Source organism: Canis lupus, chromosome 12, assembly GCF_011100685.1.
Source record: "Canis lupus familiaris isolate Mischka breed German Shepherd chromosome 12, alternate assembly UU_Cfam_GSD_1.0, whole genome shotgun sequence".
Lineage (NCBI taxonomy): Eukaryota > Metazoa > Chordata > Mammalia > Carnivora > Canidae > Canis > Canis lupus.
The window spans coordinates 38,972,384-38,991,709 of record NC_049233.1 but is presented as its reverse complement, the minus strand read 5'-3'; the positions used below and the strand labels follow the sequence as shown (position 1 = coordinate 38,991,709).

The following is a 19,326-nucleotide window of genomic DNA, read 5'->3' as shown; positions in this document are numbered from 1 at the left end:
TGTTTGCCTTATCCTCTTATCGGTACAATGTAATTCTGGTTTTGAAACTAGGATAACTACTGCTGCTCTTGTCATTTAGATTTTTTCTCTTCAGAAATGACAAAGACTCCTGGTCTGAAACTATTCTAGCCAAAAACACAATTTCGCTGACCAAGAAAGAATATGACAATTATAAATAGCAAAGTGTAATTAGGATTATGTGTTCCAATGAAGGCAGGGATTTTTGCTTGTTTTGTTCAATTCCATAGTCTCAGAACTTTGAATAGTGCTTTCTCAATAAAAATTTGTTGAGTAAATTAGTTGAATAAATAATCTTATGTCAGTATCAAATGAAAGTTTTATCAATGAAATATTATTTAAAATCATCTTTTGGAAAATAATTTTAACCAGGGGAGCCAAAAAATGCAATATGTAACTTAAAAGCTGAAAAACTCAAGATGATTCTATAATGAAAATATTTCCAGAGATGGGGGGCAGAGAAGTTGGTCACTGGGTGCTTTGCTGTTAATAACTTGCAATAATAACTTGACTTTTGTCTGGTCATTTTAAACTTTATGTGTCTCACTTTTCTCATCTGTGAATTGAAGATGTTGAAAGAGATTTCTACACTCTCTTCCAACATCAGTATTAAACCTATGTGATTGTTTAAAAGGAATGATACCTGATGGGAGTTATGTATTTGTGTGTCATCTTTGAGCAGGGGCCATGCTAATCTTCTGTGTATCATTCCAATTTTAGTATATGTGCTGCCAAAGCAAGTACCTTAATGGGAATTTTGTAAAACCTAATTTGACTGGTTCTGTAGATTACTTCCATGAGTTGCTGGTCATTTTCTCATATTCAAAATTTATTAATGTCTCAGACAGTGATGACAATGGTGATGGGCAGGCAAATAATAGAAACAATTGTATCAATTTACAGGAAAAACTCTTTCTACCAGATGAAGCTTTATTAGAATATAAAATAAAATAGAAAGCTAGGGGATGAGTAAGTAGGGAATAAAATAAGATGATGCGTTTCTATCTGTCTCTTATGGTGTATTTGAATTTAAGTTGTGAGTTTCAGGAAGAAGGTTGAATTGATGTAGACTGATCCAGGAAGTGGACTTTCTTTTCTGGAAAATTTCTCATGGAATTTCACATGCTCCATATACATTAAATCTGTTACCATTATTTTTAATAGTGATATGTTTTAGTAGATCTATTATTTATATTTAATATATAATAGTTTCTAATAGATTTGTATAAATTGGTAAAACAATGTATTTGATACAATAAAATGAATACTGGAGATAATTACTTTCTGTGCCAAACCCTCTTGAGAGTTAACACTTAGGTAAAAATGCTTTAACACATAGATCACATTATTGAAGATTGCCTTGGGACAGGCTGCTATTGCTATTTATCCAAATATACGACTCTCTGGTGCTTTCATCAGGAATGAGAATTCTTAGACAAAAACAAAGAATTACCTTGGAGCCTGAAACAGGCAGACAAGTAGCTTTAAACAGTAAGCAATCTTTTCAGATTGATTTTTTTTCTTTCATCAAGAGTCAGTGTCAATGATGTCTGGCTTTCCCCAGGATTCAGGACATAAAATTTTTATCTTAGGAAATGTCTGTTAAAAACAGACAGGGCGCCTGGATGGCTCAGTCGGTTAAGCATCCAACATTTGATTTTGGCTCAGGCTGTGATCTCAGGGTCTTGGGATCTGCTTAGTGCCCAGTCCACTTGTACCTCTCCTTCCTCCCCCTCTGTCCCTTCCTCCACTTGTGCACCTGCTGTATGCCCAAGCTGCGCTCTGCACACAACCGTGAACATGCTCCCTCATTCTCTCTGTCTCTCTCTAAATGAATAAATAAAATCTTAAAAAAAAACCCAAACAGACAGTATTTAGAGTGTACTTTTATCTTATGATGCCTATAATTTAGCAGCAGGCTTTTGTTGTATCTGTCCATAATTATTTATCTGGAATGTAAGTTTTTGAAGGACCTGATTCTGGAAATGCATAAGACTATCATAAAGATTTATGCTTGGATTTTCAGTAGAAACTTTTAATAATCAAATGTCTTTTTGATTTATTATACTTTGGGTTAAATATGAAGGGAGTAGGGAATAATTCTTCTAAATCCTTTTTTAAAAAACTAAAAAAAAAGTTTAAGGCTGCTAAAATACGACCTCTCAAAAACTTCTCAGCAAATTTTTGAGAAAACAGAATTGTGATTTGTAAATCATATTGATGGTGAAACTAATCTTAAAGTGAATTTCGCATAAATTTTAAGTTCATTGTATCATTCATGAAGCTATTTGTAGATAATTTTTCAAATATTGTATCAGAATCTAGTCTTCTTTGTCTAAATGCTCTATTTTGGTTTCACTTTGAAATTCTCATCATTACATATTGGATAGCTTCTTGATTTTTTACTCATGTCATTTTCAAAGAAATCATAAAAACATAAGTTATTAAAATTTATATTTCATATTTTTTCCATTCAAATTTGTCAATGGTAGTCCTCTGCTATAAGACTACCTTATCCAATACCAATATTCTCTCTTCTGTTTATGCAATTCTTCAAAGAATTCGTCCAACCCCGAATCTCCAACCTCAAATTCCAAGTTAGTTATAGCCAAATCCAGTTGGTTATTAATTCCATTGATAGATATTTATTGAGTATCTTCTGACCTGCTAAGCACTGTGTTGAGAACAATGGTGAGAATTTCCCCCATCCTGGTCTTTCTTTCTTCTTGTTTCTTCATTCATTCTTTTGTTCTATTCTGTGCCAGAAAAAGTACCTAATGGAGGAATTACAATTTACAGTTTCTGGGAGACATGAGAAATATAAATAGACAATTCAACTTTATGAAGTAGGTGCTAGTAGGATTAAAATTTTTCACAGGAAGCTCTGGAAGATGGGTGGGCATAGAGGTTCAAGAATGGGTTCTGCATTATTTAGTATCTTGCCTGAGATATCAAAAGATATCAAGCCAGTTGTCTTGGTTTGGATTTCTCTAGAAGTTGACCTTGAGACAAAGATTCAAATGCAAGTAGTTTATTTGGTAAACTGGTAGACAATTGGGGAAATAAAACAGGCAGGAGAAAGATGCCAATATAAAGTGTATGTGATCAGTACAGCTACCACCATGGACAACTGGAATTCCATCCCTCTAGGGAAATAGGAGAAACACTGTGGTATACAACTTAGAGTTATCCATCATCCTCTGCCCCAGGTTGAAGAATCTGGTTTTTATTTACCAAGTCCCTGTTCATCATTGTCCACTTCTGGGGACACTGAATCTTGTCACTTTTGGCTTTCCTTATGCATGACCAAATGTGCTTTTGTGGCTTAAGTAAAACCTTTAGATAAATCAATATAGATATTTACATTAAGCGGCCGTGGGTGTATATAAACGAATGCAGGCATATGCACAGGGTAACAACAACATCTGCTAAACCAGGTAATTCATAGAAGGAATTTAACACAGGAAATTGGTTGTGAAGGTGTCAGGAGTGCTACAAGAACAAATGGGGAAAAGTGAGATGATATCATGATTAGCAACTGCAGGAAGCCCATATGACCCCTATGGCGAAGAGGAACACAGAGAAGAGAGTATGTCTGAGCCCAGGAGTCAGGGCTGTGCAGCAGAAGTTTGAATCACTGAGAAGACAAAACAACCATTGGAGATGTTGATTAAAAGAGTCAGATAAAGATATACCCTGGTTTTGTCTATCTTCCTGTTCTCCAGAGTCCAGCCAGTACTTCCTATTGACCAAACCCAGCTAAGAAGACATTAGACAAAGAAGCATGATGAGTGTGGCTTCAGGGATCAGGCCCTTGTAATACACAGCAGACTGGAGGAGGGCAGGGGATAGATCTCAGCCAAAAGGCAAATAACCAGCCAGGTTTCTTTAGGATATATTGTCTAAGCAGAGTTGTTAAGATTTTCCCCACCTTATTTTATTTTGCACTTAAAAAAAAAAAAGATTTTTATTCATTTATTTGAGAGAGAGACGGAGGGAGAGAGCGCAGAGCAGGGTTGAGGGGGGTGGGTAGCTGACAGAGGGAGAAGCAGGCTCCATTCCAGGACCCTGGGATGATGACCTGATGACCTGATGACCTCCACCAACTGAGCCACCCAGGCACCTCTATTTTGCACTTTTAGTCAACAGATCATTTCTATTGCATTCAGGGTAGTCTCTTTCTAACTCTAAAATGTGGTATACTCGGTTGTTTTCCCAGTCTACAATCCTCCTTTCTATATCTAATAGTCTTTCAGAGTCCAGGTTATGACCTTCCCAAGTGTTCTAGGTGGCAGTCGTGTCCACCTTTCCTGGGAATTTTAGTGTGTGTGTTTGTGTGTGTGAGACACACTTATTCTATGCCACCACGCATTGGTTCCTGTTTAATTAGTATTTTATTTGCTTCTTCCCCACCTCCCTGAAGGGTAGGGACCTGTATGAGTTAGGATTACATCATGCTGTTTGATAGAAAAGTGAAAATGTCACCATTTTTCTCTGTCGTGTAAACATGGGTCATGTAGGCTGATATGACAGTTTCTATATCATCAGGGATCTGTATCCCTAATCCAAAATATATTGCTTCTACTTCATGGTCTGAGTTAGCTGCTGTGAACCTAACCATTATGCCTACATTCTAGCTAGCAGGATGGAGGACATGAAGAAGAGGAGGCCAAACTCCTTTTGGATCACTTTAAGGTTAGTACACATCGTATGCACTTATAGCCACATAGTGACATGGTCACACTTGGATGCTGGAGAGTCTGGAATATTACTTATTCCAAGTAGTCATATATATTATGCTGATCCTTTAAGAAGCAAATGTCAAGATGGAATTGGATGTGCAAAAGCTTAACAGAGGCAGGGGGAATGCCTACGAAGAATAAAGGAGAGAGAGGAAGAACAGACAGGGAGAACTTTCAGATCATGATTTTCAGATCATGTCAGATCATGCAGATCTGACATCTGAGGAAGAAAGGAATGGAGTAGAAAGAACATATGGCAGTGCAACTGCGAGAGAGTCCTCGCCAGGCCTGTAGGAAACCCAAGAGCAAAGATTTCTCATGAAAGAAGTCTGATGTTGGGCATGAGTTGCCCAGTTTGCTGCCCCTGTGGTGCTTGGTCCTCCCAGCTGGCTGTCTCTGGCAGGGGTTATTAGTGGCACACCTGCAGGTTGCCATACCTGGTAACCACGATGCCCTTGATTCTATTACTACGGAATTTTCACAGAACCCTTCCTCCCACTTCTTTTAATACAATATTATATACATGGCTGTGGAATATTATACACATGTGCTTTCTAAGTGAGCTGCTCACTTTAATTGTCAGTTTATACTGACATTTTTTCCTGGTTTTCTAAGCAAAACCTCACATTTACAGAGACTCTCAGATATTACAAGATTATGAGTTCCAAAATATCTTCAAAAACCAAGGAAATTTTTCTGAGATGGGATCTTATTAAGCGTTTAATGGAAGTTTTTAAAGGGAATGAACAAAGGAAGCATAATATTATGGGTTTGTAGACTTCAGAATGAAGGAAATGAACACATATAATTGCATAGATGAAATTGAGCTCAACTCCTGCTGTTAGGGAATGGCTGAGGAAAAGGAGGCACAGATAAGAATCTCCCTAAGTTTCCGTGGTACATTAGGCATCGTCAGGTCTAGGTCCCTGGTGCCCTGATTTCCCAATATTATGGTGTGTGCTCTGCTCCTGCCTCTCTTTTTGGATTGGGCTTTATCACCAAACTTTGCTAACTGATAAGTTGTATTTAGAGGTCATATCCTACAAAAGGAATTGAACAAAAATAAAGTGACTTGAGGTTTTAAAGGTCAGGCCAAAAAGGCTATTTTACTGGAGAAGTCTGGAGTCTTTCAGACTTCGTTGTTATCCCTATTAAGCATAATAATTGGTGACTGATAGTCATAATGCCTTATGCTCTGGTTAACCTAATCAACAGAATCTGTAAAATATCAATCCATTCACTGCTTACACTAGGAGGTTCTTCTGAAGAAATGGTAGGCTTTCATATTAATTGGAACAAATTGCACATAATGGGTTTCTCTAAATGGTCTGATGCCTCACACTGTCAAATCTTCACAGTTCAGATCTGGATGATCACTCTCCTGGGTCTAAAGATGCAAACAGCTTTCGTCTTCCCAAAGTTGTTCACCTGCCGTATTAGAGGATTGCCACATGAATCACAAGTAATAGTACTTTGCTACTCCTTCTCCCATTATTGTTAAGCAGAAAATAAACTGCAAAGCTAAACACTCACCCCAGGCTTACTTACATCTTCATTTCCGTACTTCTGAGAATTCAGGTGCATTTTCAACAAGTTTACAGCTTCAGAAGACATTAATCTAGGCCTTCGGTTGCAGTAACGTTCTGCCAAATGCAGTGCTCTCAGGATGGCATCATGTGTGCTACTAATAGTGCCTTAAATCTCTCTAAGATCCTGCCAACCTCCATGATCAAGGCTGCTCCAGGGGAGCTGTTTGAAGAGACTGCTGATGCTCAGTATCGATAACAAGGAGCCAAGGGTGAAGGAAGGCTGCATTCAGTGCTGAAACTGTGTCTTCTTTTACAATAAACACCTACTGCGCACTTTTCTCTTTTGGACCTGGATGTCATAATGATAATCAGAGAAAGGTCTTCAACAAAGAGGAGGTAATTGGCCCAATTAGGTGGCAATAAATGCATCATGCAAACTCCAGGAACAAGATAAAAAACCAACCAGATCAGGATTGTGCTAGTTTCTCCTGACTTTTCTGCTCTGTTTCCAGGTCACACTTAGGAATAAGTGCCCAGGTAATTGTGGCACCTTTTATCAAATAGTGAGAGCTCAGCTACAAGTAACAGAATATTCAGACAAGAGTGGCTCAGGCAGTAAGAACATTACTATTTTACATAGTAAGCAGTCTGGAAATAGATAATTTCAGGGTTCACTTAAGGGATTCAATGACATCATCAAAGATTAAGGATCTTGACATTTTTCTAATCTACCACCCAGCATTTACTATGTTCATGGTCATTATAGTTGGTCAGAGACCACATTAACGAGTTATTAATTTAAAAAACAAAAATCCCTAATTCCCACTGCATTAAGTGCCATTTATAAACTTTGTGAAAAATAATGTAGGCTAATACTTTTATGACATTATCCTAGGGAAGGAGGAACTCTTTAAGAAGTCACACAAAATTTTAAAAATCATAGAAATTATGAATTTAACTATTATTAAAATTAACATATTTTATTGATTAAATTGACATAAAGATATAGGCCACAAACTAAAAAATATTTATAACATAGATATCCAATGAAGACATAAATTCATATGAATTTATGAATGAATTCATAAATTCATATATGCATATACTCAGTGTAATACTTATCAAGTAATAAGAAAAATATAAACAATCAGATGAAAAATGAGCAAAAGATTTGATTTTATAGGAGAGGCAAAAAAAAAAGAGCCCCTAATCACATAAAAGAGAGGTTCAACCTATTTAATAGTTCTAAAACCAAGGTGACGATGGACTGAATTTTTGTCCTCAACAATTCATGTGTTGTGGTTCTAACCTCCAACAGGATGCCATGGGGAAATGAGGCTTTTGGAAGGTAATTAAGGTTGCATTTGTTTATGGGGGTAGTGCTCTCATGATGCAATTAGTGGCCTTATAAAAAGAAGAAGAGAAAGAGATCCTTCTCCTGCCGTGTGAGGTCATACTGAAAAGGTAGCCATCTGCAAGCTAGGGAGAGAGCTCTCACCAGAACTTGACTATGTTAGCACCCAGATCTCACACTTCAAGCCTCTAAAACTGTGGGAAAATAAATTTGTTTTTAAGCCACACAGTCTATTATGTATTTTGTTATGGCAACCAGAGGAGATGAAGACAGTAGCATACGTGAGACTGGCAGCTATTAAAAAATGATGTGATATCATGTGTGTTGGTCAATTTGTGGATTAAAAGAAATCACAGCCACTGCCTGTGGGTATATAAATTGAAACAACCATGTTGGAAAACAGTTTTGCATTCCCAAGAAAATCTGAGAGTGTAAACATCCTACATTTGACTCAGAAATTAGGGAAACACTTCCAAATGTGCACCAGGAAACAAGCACGTGAATTTGTAAAACAGCTTTGTCCATCATGGCCAAAAACTAGAATGATTGTGAATCATATCAACAGCAAAATAGATATATTGTGATACATTTATAATACATAAGAATGCTGTACTCAAATGAAAATAAACTATAGCCCACAGGGTTAATGTCAAAAAGATAATGTAAAATGAAAGAAGCAAGTCACAAAAGAATTCTTACAATATTTCATTTATGTAAAGTTCAAAGACAGGTAAAATAAAATTTCATTTTATTTTTATTCAGATATAATTAATATATAGTGGTATATTAGTTTCAGGTCTATAATATGATGATTCAACAATTCTATTCATTTTTCAGTGCTCATCAAGGTAAGTGTACTCTAAATACCTCATATCTATTTTACCCATCCCCTCAACCACTTCCCCTGTGGCAACCACCAGTTTGTTCTCTTTGAGTCTGTTTTTTTGTCTGTCTCTTTTTTTCTTTGTTTATTCATTTATTTTGTTTCTTAAATTCCACATATGAGTGAAGTTATATAGTATTTGTCTTTCTCTATTGGACTTATTTCACTAGTATTATACCCTCTAGGCACATACATGTTGTTGCAAATAGTAAGATTTCATTCTTTTTATGACTGAGTAATATTCCATTATACATATAAAAATACATATATAAAAAAATATATATATATATATAATATACTATATATATACACCACATTTTCTTTATCCATTCATATATCACTTCCATATATTGGCTATTGTAAATAATACTGCAATGAACATAAGGGCACACATATTTTTTCAAATTAGTGTTTTCATTTACTTTGGGTAAATATGCAGTAGTCGAATTGCTGGATTATATGGCAATTCTATTTTTAATTTTTTTGGGGACTTTTATACTGTCTTCTACAGTGGCTGCACCAGATTGCATTCCTACCAACAGTGCATAAGTTTCCATTTTCTCCATATCTTCTTCAACCCTTGTTTCTTTGTTTCTGATTTTAGAAATTCTGACAGATATGAGGTGATATCTCATTGTGGTTTTGATTTGCATTTCCCTGATGATGAGGGATGTTGAGCATCTTTTCATGTGTCTGTTGGCCATTGTATGCATTCTTTGGAAAAAATGTCTGTCGGGTCCTCTGCCCATTTTAAAATCAGATTATTTGAGGGTTTTGTGTGTGTGTGTCGAGTTTTGTAAGTTCTTTATGTATTTTGGATATTAACCCCTTAGTGTATATATTATTTACAAATATCTTCTCCCATTCTGTAGGGAGAAGGTTTTGTTTATTGAAGGTTTCCTTCACTGTGCAAAAGCTTTTAATTTTGGTATAGTCCCAACCATTTGATTTTGCATTTATTTCCTCTGGCAGAGGAGACATATCTAGAAAAATATTTCTATGGGCAATGTCAAAGGAATTACTGCATATGATTTCTTCTTGAATTTTTATGGTTTCAGGTCTTACATTTAGATCTTGAATCCATTTTTATTTTAATCAGCATTATTAGGCAAAATTGACATTTAATTGACTATGTATACTTAAAGTGTAAAATCAGATACATATTGACATGTGCATATATCTGTGAAACCATCACCATTAATCAAAATAGTGAACATATTCATCACTCCCAAAATTTCCTTCTGCCCCTTTGTAATTCCTCTTTTTCATCTCCTTCTGTGTCACATCCCCCATTCTTATCACAAATCTGCCTTTTAGTCCTATGCGTTAGTTTGTCTTTTCAAAAGTTTTATGTAAGCAAAACCATATACTATGATTATTTCTTGATTTGTCTTCTTTAACTCAGAATAATCATTTTGAGATCAACTATGCTGTTATTATGGCAGTAGTTCATTCTTTTTTATTGCTGAATAGTATTGCATGGATATACCACAATGTATTTTATCCATTCACCTGTTGGCTCATATTTCAATAGTTTCCTAGTTTTGGCTATTAGAAATAAAGCTGCTGTGAACATTCCTGTACAACTCTCTGTATGCACATTTATTTCCTTTTTTCTTCAAGTGGGATGATTGAATCATTGTTAGTTGTGTGCTCAACTATTTAAGATTTTTCCAAATTGTTTTCCAAGAAGATTGCACCATTTTGCATTTCTACTAGGAGAATATGAACATTCTAATTCCTCCACATCTTTTCCCAAAGCCGGCATGGTTTTGGTTTTCTTAATTTTAGGCATTCTGATAGGTATGAAGTAATATTTCATTGTGGTTTTGATTTGCATTTCCCTAATTCATATAGTAACTGACGATATTGAACATCTTTTCATATCATTATTTGCCATCCATCTATCCTTTGGTGAAATACCTGTTCAAATATTTTGCTCATTTTTAAATTTGATGTTTGGGTTTTTATATTATTATTGCTGAGTTTTGAAAGTTCAGTACATATTTTGGATACAAGTTCTTTATCAAATATAGGCTTTGCAAATATTTTTTCCTAGTCTGTGGGCTTGTCTTTTAATTCTCTTGACAGTATCTTTCAAGGAGCAGAAGTGCTTTAATTTTGATGAGGTCCAATTTAAGAATTTATTCTTGTATGGATTATGCTTTTGGTATTATATATAAAAAATCTTTGTCTAACCCGAGCTCACTAAGACTTTCTCTTACATTTTCTTCTGAAAGTTTTATAGTTTTAAGTTTTCTATTTAGGTCTATAATTTCTTTGAATTGTTTTTTATATGCCAAGAAGTATGGATTCAAGTTCCTGTTTCTTTTTCGCATTTGGACAAATATTTCAATATTCTAGCACCATTTGTTGATAAGACACTCCTTTGTCTACTAAGTTACCTTTGTACCTTTGTTAAAAAATTGGTCATCCCTATTTGTGTGGATTCATTTCAGGATTCTTTATCTAACATAAAACATTTTAAAACAATACATAAATAAAGGATTAAACTATAAATAAAGTAAAAAGAACACTAACAAATTTCAGGGTCATGATTACCTTCATGTGAGTTGACAGTGAAGTATGAGATCAAGGAAATGCTTTTAGGGCACAAAGCGTTCTGTTTTTTAAGTTGGGTTTTGAGTATAAGCTGTTTGGTTTTATTATTAGTCTTTAAACCTGAATTATACATTTCAGAAAATCTTTTTATAAACTGTAGTCTATAAGCCCTATATTTCACCATGAAAAGTACCCCCAACTGACTTTTCTACAGCTTCTATTAGTCAAAACTGGTTTACATGATGTCCTCCAAAACAATCATTGCCAAAGGGGAGTCAAATTTTTATGTGTTTCAAAGTGACCAAAGCCAATGTGCTATTATTAAGCTATTTTCTCATTGCCTCTAACGCATTCTTCTATACAGTTTCCCCCCCTTATCCAGTTTTTATTTCTGCAGCTTCAGTAATCCAGGGCCAAGCACCATAGGGAAGCAGATGATCCTTCTTCTGACATATCATCAAAAAGTCGGTAGTCTAACACTACATCACAGTGCATATGTCATTCACCTCACTTCATCTCATTATGGAGGCATTTATCATCTCACATCATCACAAAAGAAGGATGAATACAATATAATAAGATATTTTGAGATGCTACATTCATGTTACTTCTATTACAGTATATTACACTTACAATTGTTCTATTATTATTATTGTTAATCTCCTAATTTATAAGGTAAATAAATTACCTATGCCTAATTTATAAGGTAAAATTTGTCATAAGTATGTATGTAGAGGAAGAAAAAAACATATATAGGGTTCAGTACTATCTGTGCTTTCAGGCATTCACTAGGGTCTTGGAATCTGTCCCCCACAGTTAAGAGAAGACTATGATCGCTGCTTTGTGAAGTTGGGGCTAAAACTGCTAACATTTCCCCTTTGCCAACTCCCTCTCTATTAGGCTGACAGCAGAGGGCACTAGAGGCAGCCTAGAAGGCCGGAAGATAGAAAAAGGATAGGAAACTTCCTGCTCCAGGCAATGATTCTTCCCCAGGTAATTGGTTCCAGTCTTCAGATTGTATTCCACATTTCTAGACTAGTCACAGTTATCAACACCAGGAAATGCCTCGTTTTCCTTGGTTTGAATCTAAATCTGTTCCCATGTTCTAGGGTCTGACAAACTGAATTCTTCCCTTTGTTCCCCCAAGACCTGGGGATGGAGACTGCTTTCCACATTTTTTATTGCCTTTATCTCACAATTCCCTTTTTGTCTTGTAGTCTTTGAAAACTTTCCAGTTAACCAATTATCTATATAAAATTCACTCTTAAAATAGCTGTGGTGGTTTCAGTTTTGCTGACTTGACCCTGAGTTGTCATTCATATTAATTTTTTTTTTCCTGGAAGATCTGGGAACCTCAAAGAGGAAGTTATACAGAAAAGCTACCACACAACCTTTTTTAAAAAAAAGAACTTGTTAATCACAGTGGTTTGTTACAATAAGAACAAGTCTTAGGGGATCCCTGGGTGGCTCAGCGGTTTGGCGCCTGCCTTCAGCCCAGGGTGCAATCCTGGAGTCCCGGGATCGAGTCCCACGTTGGGCTCCCTGCATGGAGCCTGCTTCTCCTTCTGCCCGTCTCTCTCTCTCTCTCTCTCTATCATGAACAAATAATAAATAAAATCTTAAAAAAAAGAAAAGAACAAGTCTTAGACTAAATTCGGCTACTCACTCTACATCTATTAGCCAACAGGAACAAAACTGTTAAAATAAATTTTGTAATTCAGTTTTTATCTTTTTAAACACTTGAAAGAAAATACTTTGTCAGATAGGTTCAGAGAGGCAGATACAACATACTATAGTGGCAGAGCAGAGTTCAGCCAGCCTTCTAGTCAGGTCAGGTGTGAGAACTCTCCGGAAACATTCTAACACAGTTCTGAAGCCAAAGTTAAGGACTCAGCTTTATTTCTGAGGACCATAGGCTATTGAACTCACTAAGTTCTTTTTAAATCTTTTTTTTTTTTTTTAAGATTTATTTATCATAGACAGAATGAGAGAGAGAGAGGCAGAGACACAGGAGGAGGGAGAAGCAGGCTCCATGCCGGGAGCCTGACGTGGGACTCGATCCCGAGACCCCAGATCGTGCCCTGGGCCATAAGGCAGGCGCTAAACCGCTGAGCCACCCAGGGATCCCCTGAACTCACTAAGTTCTTATACCCATCCTATGCAATGATGAAAATGCCAATCCACACATCTTGAACAACACTTATGCAACAAATGAAAAAAAATATTTTCTAACAAGCCCTCTGGTGCTTTTTAAAGAAATAACAGTAGTGAGGGTCACCTAGGTGGCTCAGTCAGTTATCAGTCTGACTCTCGATCTCAGATCAGGTCTTGATCTCAGGATTGTTAGTTAAAGCCCTGCATTGGAGCCCACTTAAAAAAAATAGAAAGAAAGAACAGTAGTGAAAACATCTATAGTTAAGTGTTGCATGAACTGTATACACCTGATTAGAATCTTTTAAATTCTGACTATCTAGGCCAGGATTAGAGTATTTCAAATGATAACTAACAGCCCTTGGAGTATACAAAAAATAATACATACCCATGCACTGTACACATGGAGCTTACCTGTGTGCATGTATATACATATGTGTGTATTTCTTAGTAATGAAGTATTACATTGTAATTTATAGTTAATATAGCATCAAGCTGGTTCACATCCTAAGGCTTAAAGGAAAGACTTCCCTGGGCCTATTGTCTCTCATTGCCTAAATAATACTGGGATTCTATTATCAAGACCAACAGTATCTGCCTCAAGTCTAAGTATGTTTTCTAGGTTTATAAATATTTAGATGTTAGGCTGGTAGAATTTAACTTTATCGAATTCTATGAGGAAGATTAAAATTTTGTTGATTCTAGTGTTTATATAAAGGTTTCCATATTTCACTCAGGATAGTTTTGGATTATTTTTGTTATCTTAGTACATTTTTGGTAAGAACTTCCAGTGTTGATAGGGATCAAATCTGGACAATACAATATTCAATAATTCTAGTAAATAGAGTAATAAAATGAATCATGTCTATTTTCACTGTCAATATGCTCAATTAGTTTGGATGGACACATAAAATGCTATACAGTCTCAAAATGTTCTCTATTAAGGTTGAAAGGTGGATTATTATTTAAATTTATTTTCAGAAATACATTAAATTTTACTTTCTACATTTCTAACCCTCTACATGTCTGTATGAGTTCTAAGTATGAACTAAAATATTTTTTCTCTGCATATTGGGAGAATGAGGTATGTAATTAAAATGAAAAATTAAAATTTGATGAGAAAACTCTGTTCTCTGTTTTCTAACACATGAAATATCAATGTGTTCTTGGACTATAGATGAGAGTTTTCAACCAAGAAATGCAAATTGATTAGGAGTGATTTAGTGCAACTCGCTGCATCTGTACTAATTATACAAAATAAGAAATCATCTTTACTCAGGAATCTCAAAATCTTTTACAATGTTAGTGAAAGCATTAGTAGCTAAAACCCTCTGGCTTTTAATTCAACTGATCAAAGCCATTTAAAGGAATAAAAAAATGTGCAGAACCAAAGAGACATTTAAAAGTTCAAACAGTAGGAAAGAAGATGTTTGTGAGCAACAGGCACCTTGAAACTACAGTAATTAGCCTTGAGTTAATAGCTGAGCAAAAACCTAAACTTTGAACCTGAGACAAAACTATTGTATCTGATATATGTGAAAGATATCATACTCATAACCAGGTTTTAAAAGGATTTTTTCCCAATATTTGCATACAAGAGAGAATAGAAATCTTTATATTGCCATATTAGCTTAGAGATATAGAGCTCTCAATTTTCTTAAAGGTTCTTAAGAGAACATTCTTTGTAGAAGCTCTGAAGAGAATTTGGAAATAACCCCCAGAGATGAAGTCATATGCTCCTAGGATCCAAGTGAAGAACATGCTCCCTAAGACCTATTAAGTTAATGGGTCTGGGAACAGTAGGTCTAATATAATTTTCAGTCCTAACTTTCTGATCTTTCTTGTGTAGGGCAGGTCTGAGGATAATCTATAATCCTTTCCCTTTCATCATATTTATAGAGGGAGCAGGCCATCATGCTTATCTCTCCTAATCAAGCCAGGTGTGGGAATGGTAAGCTTTGTCTAATTTTCAGCTCAGGGTTGTAAAGGTCATTGCTGACAAAAGGTTTTGATTTCTCTTATTCACTGTAGAACTATTTACTGTAAAATAGCCCTATAATTGAAATTTAAAGAGATTTACTTTGTCTAGCCTTAAGAAGATAAAGTGTAGAGAAGTGATTTAATTTCATTCTGAAGTCTAGTCTCTGACAGTGGTTTTCAGTTCTATTAAAGGTCATAGCAGAAGGTACAGAGCAAAAGAACATGAGAAATGTAGAGTAGATGTTAGAAGCTTTTAGGTTTTAATTTGAGAGTAACTAGAATTTATTCACCAGATGTTTGTTCTTCTGAAGATATTTAAGGAAAGGGTACCAAATCATCATTTTCCTGGGAAGTTTGGAATGCTGTCTTTGCTGGACCAGAGTAAGCAGTGGTTAAGTAATGCTATTGTTTTGAAGTTGACTATGTGTTTGCTCTCTCACTCTTTCTCTTTCATCTATCATTTAAAGTACTTTATAACTATAAATGAATTTTACTAATCTAAATTTATAAAAACCTTGCTAGCAATCAGTAAGAACTTTTTGAGGAATCTAATTCCTCAAATGATATACTTGAAGCTTTATAATAGACTGAACATTTAAACTGCTATTTGTGTGAGAGTGTGAATGTATGTGTTCGTGTGTGTGTGGGGGGTGTGGGGGTGTTGAAAGCAACATATCAAGAATGTTTCCTCTAGCTAGGTCACTAAAAAACTAACAAGAACCACAAAGTTCTTAATTAAGCTGCTGAGGAAACTTGGAGAAGTCAGAGAATATAAGTAATCATGAAATAACTGTTTCAGACTCGAATCACTAACATGTATCTAGTGAATCCCTCAGTGGGTCAGACTTGAATCTGAAAAGGGATAATGACTTGTTTCTCAACAAGTTTGAATCTTTACTGTTTGGAAGAAACTAATAAAAGACCTCATACCATTATAAGATGTTTAATGTGGCCATTAAGAACCTTAGCTCCTTCAGTGCCTGACTCTGGCAGATAATCTGTCCAAGAATTAAAAGCAGGCAAATTTATTTAGTTTTGACTATTGAGTCTGATTTTTAATTTTCAACTTCATTGGTGACATTTTATCTTCAGTTGTTAAGTACAAAAACATTTCAAACCCTTCATTATCAAATTTGGTTTAGTTATTCTGTTAAAATATCAGCAATATGCTAGCTACTAGGGCCATGTAATTGTTAAGATACTTAGCTATTAGATTTTCTTTGCCAGAAAAAAAATAATTTTTTGTTTTGTTTTATTTCAAATAGCCTTGGCAACATCTTATTTCATAGCTAATGAATGATGTTATTGAAAAGAAAATTCTAAAACTTACTATCTATGCATTTGATGAAGAATTAAAAATGTCTTAATAGGGGTATCCTGGGTGGCTCAATAGTTGAGCGTCTGCCTTTAGCTCAGGTTGTGATCCTGGGGTCTTGGGATCGAGTTCCACATCAGGATCCCTGTGGGGAGTCTGTTTCTCCCTCTGCCTATATCTCTGTCTCTCTCTCTGTGTCCCTCATGAATAAATAAATAAAATCTTTAAAAAAAAAGTCTTAATAAAATCGATGCTTTTGTATATTATCCAATATTCTTTTGAAAGATGTTGGCATCTTCTTAACAGTCACTTCATGTCTATTCAACACTGACATGCTTCTTTCTTTAAAAAAAAATGTTTTATTTATTTATTTATGAGAGACAGACAGAGAGAGAAGGAGACAGAGGCAAGAAAAGCAGGTTATCTGTGGAGCTGGGAGCCTGATGTGGGGCTCAATTCCAGAACGCTGGGATCATGACCCAAGCCCAAAGGCAGATGTTTAATTGACTGAGCCACCCAGGTACCCTACACTGACATGTTTCAATTCAATATATAATTGAAATGTGTTATTACCCCTACATTGTTAAAATGCATGAAATCAATCCATAAGCAGGTAAATGATATTTTAAGAGAACTAATGGGAATACTCCCAAAGTTAGTGTGGCCTTAGGCTTTCAATGGGAATTGTTATCAATTCATGTACAATAAACCTCTGTCTTGTAGCTATGTTTTAATATCTCCACTAAAGTAAAGCTCTACTCAGCTTATTTTCACCAAAACAGGAACAATAAAAGAAGAACAATAATCGTTTATCCCAAGGGCAGGAGGAGCCTATTGATTGTAATAGATAAATTGTTAGCAGGTTTTAGTATGATTTGATTTGCTACATCCATATCAAAAGTTTAAAAAATTACACTGAGATATATTGTAAATGCACTTATTCTGAAAATCAAGAAATAAAGCTGCAAAAATAGTCTGTGATAAATGATAATTTTTTGAGGTTTTATTTATCTTAAATTTATGTATGTAATGCAAATGCATAGAATTTACCACCAGTTGGTTTTCACCACAGGCTTCTGTTTGTTTGACAGAGGCATGATCAATTTGTGCCTTTATGTGGAGTGTTACAGTTTCTAATGTTCCATTATCTAAACTATGATTACCCAACCTGATCAATTATTCTTTAAATTTTTTAAATTTTTTAAATTTATTTATTTATTTTTTTTATTATGATAGTCACACAGAGAGAGAGAGAGAGGCAGAGACACAGGCAGAGGGAGAAGCAGGCTCCATGCACCGGGAGCCTGATGTGGGATTCGATCCCGGGTCTCCAGGATCGCGCCCCGGGCCAAAGGCAGGTGCCAAACCACTGGGCCACCCCAGGGATCCCTGATCAATTATTCTTATGTGAAAAAAGTCTCCATTCCGAAATGAAAGAGAAGTTAAATTTACTCTATGAAAGTGAGAGAGGAAAGAAAAAATAAAGTGTTGTTAGATTTGGTCCTTTTAAACTGAATTACTGACAGAAATAAAGATTAAAAAAAATACACATGCTATTCCCTCTACCTGGAATCATTTTTTTTAGATACTACCCATGGAGGGCAAAATCTGACCAAAAAATAAGATGCAGGTTAAAGATAAGTTCCTCTGTGAAATTTTCCTGACATTTACTGGTTAAAGCTTAAGCACTTTTCCTTCTTGCTCATGAATCTAGACTGGGCTCAAATGGAGTTCAGACATAGCTGATAGTTTTTGGGAAAGTCTTAGGTATGGGCCTAAACAGCAAATTTGGTTAAGTATTTTAGGCAGTTTATTGGTTTCCTAGTGCTGCCTTAGCAAAGTACTACAGACTAGGTGGTTTAGAACAATGGAAATGTATTCTGTCACAGTTCTGGAGGCTAGAAGCTCAAAATCAAAGTGTCAACAGGGCCATGTTCTCTCCGGATAAAGTATTTCTTTGCTTCTTCGTAGTTTCCTGATGGTGGCTGGCCATCCTTGGTATTTCTTGGCTTGCAGCTTCATCATTCCTCTCTCTGTCTCTGGCTGTTGTCATGTGACATTCTCTTTTGTGTCTGTCTCTTCACATATTCTCTTCCTGTGTCTTCACATGTTCTCTTATAAGGACACCAGTTCTTTTTGTTAAAAACTCATCCTATTCCAGGATGATCTCATCTTAATCGCATCTGCAACAACATTATTTCTAAATAAGGTCACACTCTGAGGTACTGAGTACTAGGACTTCAAAGTATCTTTTTGGAGGACACACTATTCAACTCATAATAGGCAGAAAAGAAAAGGTTATATCTTGTTGGGGAGTCTAGGTCAAGACCTGCATGGTGGTGGTGGTGGTGGTGGTGGTGGTGGTGGTGGTGGTGGTGGGGCACCTTGGTGGCTCGGATGGTTGAGTCTTTGCCTTTGACTCAGGACATGCTCTCAGAGTCCTGAGATGGAGCCCTGTGTCTGGATCCCTGCTCAGCGGGGAGTCTGCTTCTCCCTCTCCCTCTGTCTGTCTCTGTCCCCTGCTCATGCTCTCTCTCTCCCCTTCTAAAATAAATACATCTTAAAAGGAAAAAAAAAAAAAAAGCCTGCATGAGGAAGATAGCCTGTTGTCAGTCTTGGATGCTGGCTCCTTGGATTTAGCACTTGGGTTTGCTTCTGAGCTCTATGAGGAGAAGGCAGACATGGGAGAGGAAATTCATGTGAGGGTTTATGTCTTTATGACATAGGATGGACCCAAGTGGCTGGGAAAGCTAAGGTGGCTAGAGTTCTCAGGATGGAGTACTGAAAAAGAG

General features: G+C 35.9%; 1 non-coding gene across 1 annotated transcript; it reads right to left on the bottom strand.

Moving 5' to 3' along the window:
• Positions 1–655: 655 nt before the first annotated feature.
• On the bottom strand, positions 656–762 carry LOC119874398. Its single transcript, XR_005368250.1, has one exon. It is a non-coding gene; the product is annotated as a U6 spliceosomal RNA (small nuclear RNA).
• Between the last annotated feature and the right edge of the window lie 18,564 nt (positions 763–19,326).